At 35.3% G+C, this 4,739-nt stretch overlaps 1 pseudogene; it reads right to left on the bottom strand.

Moving 5' to 3' along the window:
• Nucleotides 1-316: 316 nt before the first annotated feature.
• Nucleotides 317-1,299, bottom strand: LOC110570500 (annotated as a pseudogene).
• Nucleotides 1,300-4,739: the final 3,440 nt, after the last annotated feature.

Genomic DNA, 4,739 nt, shown 5'->3' on the forward strand with positions numbered 1-4,739 from the left:
TAATTTTACATAATCTGATACTCCTCCTAAGACTCAACCTCTGCACTGCTAGACTTATTTCCCTAGGACAGAAGGGCTGGTATAAGGTATTTTCCAGAAGTGAGGTATCTTTCACAGAACTAGTTCCTTGTTGTTTGTTTTCAAGTTGTAGAGAACTAAATTTGCATTTGTTAAAATCAAAAAGTAGGAAAGATGTTCTTTACAAATAATTTTGATCAAGTATGTGTTCAAAGAAAGCAGGATAAAAAGGCTTTTCCTCTAACATTCTGTATTGTGCTGTATTTGTTGTTCAATAGGAATTAGCTTCTGTCATTTGCTAAAAGAATGAGTAGTGGGGAACGGGATATGTTGGGAATTTCATAACGGGCAACAGAGCCATTCTCTTGGGTAAACCATAAGCAGGGGCAGCTGTGCTGTAACCATACGTGCTCCATAGCCTGGAGCTATATAGCCAGGAGCAGCTGTAGCCCCAACAAAAGCTCCCCTTGTTAGAGCTCCTCTTCCTCTGCCCCAAACAGCTTGGACTGCTGCAGACACAGCTGTATTCACAACACCCTTTGCCTGAGGGATAAGCTTTTTCTTATTATTTGCTGCATTGCGTCCAGAAAACAGCTTCTCCAGGGCAGCTAAAGCTGCACTTGCCTTTGCCACTTTCTTATTTGCACATAAGAATTTGCAATCTGCAAATTGCACATAAGAATTGCAATCTGCACCTCTGAATTTCTGTCCATCTACTTCTACCTCCATTACAAAGCATTTGTCATGGCTTCCACCAGTCTCTGAGATGAGTTCATACTTAAGACCTCTTCTTTTTTCATTGAACTCCATTACAGGATTTTTGCCACTTGCTGTGAGGATAGGGCCCTGAGTTCTTACCTTTAAGGTACTGGAGGTTTCAGTTGTAGAATTTCCAGTATTATTGCTTGAGTTTGAAGACACTGTTTCATTTTTGCCTTCATTATCTGATTTTTCATCGGATCTCATACATTAAATATCCGCATCAAAGCCCATTGGGTATCCCATTGCTTGTAATACCTTCACTGCTACATGAAGTTTTGCTGTTTTCTTGGATGGCCCTGAGGCTTCATATGTTGTACCGTCCACATCTCCAGACATTGTGAAGACTGGGGCGTGGACAGGGCCAGACTGAGACAAAAGCTTATATTGAAGCCCGGGCCTGATCTGATTTAGCCTCATTAGTACATTCATAAGGTCTATTGCTTTACTATCCAGAATTTTCCTTAAGTTTCATTTCATCTTCTTATTGGGATTTTTATCATCCCCTAATCCATCTTCAAATCAATCCATCTTCAAATGAAGTGGCTACAAACATTTTTGTACAGTCTTTAGTGAATATACTCTTTTTCTAATTTCTTTTATGTAAATATCTAAAAGTAGACTTGATGGATCATGGAGAGGTATATATTTAACTTTTTAAGAAACTGTCAGATTTGCAAAGGGTGTGTACCATTTCACATTCCCACCAGCAACATGAGAGTTCCAATAGCTCTACTTCTTCACTAACATTTAGTGTTGTCAATCTTTCAAGTTTTAGCAATTCTAGAAGATTTGAAATGATCTCGTGGTTTTAATTTGATGATGAATGCTGTCGAACATCTTTCCATGTGCTTATTAGCCATCTGTTTATCTTCATTTACGAAGTGCCTCTTGCCTAATTATTTTAAAATTAACTTGTCTTGTTGTTGCTTTGTGTGAATTCTTTGTATTGTTGATACGAGTCTTTTATCAAATGCATGTATTGTAAAAATTTTCTCTGTGGTCTTTTTTAAAAAAAGGTATATTTGGATGAGAAATTCTAATTTTGATGAATACAATTTTTTTCTTTCATAGTGTGTTTTGGTTCAAAGAAATCCTCTCTTACCTCAAGGTTCTTAAGACATACTTCTGTGTTTTCATCTAGCAGCTTTCTTATTTTATTTTGGGCATTGTCTATATTTCATCTTATAAATATTTTTGTGTCAAACTTGATGTAGATGTTGAAGTATTTTTTTTCCATATGGATATCCAGCAGGTATAAAACCAACTTTTGAAAATATTCTTCTTTCTCTATTGAATTGGCTTGGTGTCTTTGTCAAAAAGCAATTGGCCTTATATGTGTACCTGTACTTTTTATTTGTTCCATCAATTTATCTTTCCATCCATACTCCACAAACACATTTTCTTGATCACTGTAACTTCATAGTAAAGAATATTAAGTTTTGAATCATGTAGTGTGAGTCTTGAAACTTTTTTTTTTTTTACTCAAAATTATCTTTGGCTATTCAAGATATTTTAAATATCCCTATACATCTTAATATCAACTCATCAATTATTACAAGAAATCATGTTGGAATTTTAACTTAAAATGCATTTAATCTTTTTAGATCAATTAAAATTTTAGCAACATTAAGTTGTTTAATTGATGCACATGATACATCTCTCATTATTTAGGTCATCTTTGATCCCTTGTAACAATCTCTTATAGTTTCCCATGTAGAGGTTTTACACATCTTTTGCTGAAGTTTTCGGTATATAATGGATTTTGATGTGTGTGTTAATGGAATTTAAGTTCTTTTCTCATTGCTGTCAATGTATAAAAATACAAATAATTGGGCGCCTGGGTGGCTCAGTTGGTTAAGCGACTGCCTTCGGCTCAGGTCATGATCCTGGAGTCCCAGGATCGAGTCCCGCATCGGGCTCCCTGCTCGGCAGGGAGTCTGCTTCTCCCTCTGACCCTCCCCCCTCTCATGTGCTCTCTCTGTCTCAAATAAATAAATAAAATCTTTAAAAAAAATACAAATAATTATGGGGTGCTTGTGTGACTTAGGTCGTTAAGCATCTGAATCTTGATTTTGGTTCACGTCATGAGCTCAGTATTGTGAGATGGAGCCCCGCATCAGGCTTCATCCTGAGTGTGGAGTCTGCTTAAGATTCTTCCTCTTCCTCTTCCTCTGCCACTCCCCCTCCACCACCGGCACAGGTGTGCGCTCGCTCTCTCTCTCTCTCTTAAAAAAATACAAATAATTGTAGTATATTGAACTGTGATCTTGCTAAATTCACTTATTCTAGTAGTAGGTCTATAAACTTCTTTGGATTGTCTATGTGAGCAATTGTGTCATCTGGGAATAAAGGATATTTATTTCTTCCTTTTCAATCTTTATTTCTATGTCTTTTATCCCTTTATTGCACTGATGAGCACATTTAATACAGTGCTGAAGAAAATTGTGAGAGGAGATTTCTTTTCCTTATTTGGGAGATTTAATGAAAAGATTTTCAATATTTCACCATTAAGATGCTCTTCATCTTAGTGAAGACCTTGCCTTCTATCCACAGTTACTGAAAGGTTTTGTTATAAATTTATTAAGAGGAACATATCTTATTTTTTTATTAGATGCTGATTTGCCTTCGTTGGATTTTTTTTTATTTTTGCATTTCAGCTGTTTTAATAGGACAGCTTCAAAAAAATTTATCTTGCTTGGGGTTTGCAGAGCTTTTTGGTTTGTTTTTAGATTTATTTGATGATTATCATCACATTGGTAAAATCTGTCCCAATTTTTCTACTTCTCTACTTCTTGTGCTTAATTCAACATATCTTAGAACATTTACTATTGCTCCACAAGTCACTGAGCTTCTTTTCATTCTTTAAGTCATTTTCCTCTAGTTCTTGACATTATTTAGTTTCCATTCATCTATTTTAAAAAACCATTTCTGCTATTAAGCCTATCCAGTAATTTTATTTCTCATGTCAGATTTGTAATTTCCAATGCATAATTTCCATTGGGTTGTCTGCTGTTGATTCTCTGCATTTATATTCAGTTAATTTAACAAGTTTTCATTTAAGTCCTTAAACATATTTGTAATATTTTCTCTAAAGACATTGTCTGCTATTTCCACATCTGGGTTATCCCTTACTCTGTTTCTAGTGTCTTTTTTTTTTCCTGAGCAGTTGGTCATATTATCTTATCAGTACATTTTATAAATTTCTATTGTATATTAGACATTGTAAATAACACTTTGTAGAGTTCCTGGATTTTATTATTAACTGATGATGGTTTGTTTTCATTTAAGCAGATATTTAAGTTACTGGTAATTCATCTTGTACTTGCAGAGGTTTGGTTTTACACTCTATTAGGACAAACTCTGGAAAGTTCAAGGTTTTTAGTAAACACCTCTAATTTGACAGAACTCAAACTCCAAATGCTATCCCTGTTCCTTTGGGCAAAAGCTGAAATCTCTTCTTAGTCTTTCAGTCCTTTAGACTTTGTGTGTGTGTGTGTGTGTGTATTTTTACCACATGGCTCTTTGGAATGTCCCACATGGGTGCTCAGCTTAGAGGTAAGCCATGGTTTTAAAGGAGTTTATGGATATATCTGGGAACAGGCCCTATAGGATTTCTTTCTGAGATTTATCTCCTTAATTTCTAGATACTCTGATTACCTAAAATTCTGTCTTGTGAAACCTTAAACTGATAGGATTTATCTTTCCACTTGACTTCTAGTCTCTCTATTCATAACTTGGGGAATATCTTCAGAGGAAAGCTATGTGTGCTTAGATCTCATCCAGTTAACTTATATTGTGAAGTATTGGATAACCTAAAGTTTCTTCCTGCTTTGGATAGCTCTCTAATACCTTTGTATATTGGTTCCCCCCACCACCAGAGTTTATAATGGTTGTCTTTGGGCTGGTTATTCCAATACAACCTACTTTGTCATTTCTGGAGCTGTAATTCATTAATTTAT

Source organism: Neomonachus schauinslandi, chromosome 5, assembly GCF_002201575.2.
Source record: "Neomonachus schauinslandi chromosome 5, ASM220157v2, whole genome shotgun sequence".
NCBI lineage: Eukaryota > Metazoa > Chordata > Mammalia > Carnivora > Phocidae > Neomonachus > Neomonachus schauinslandi.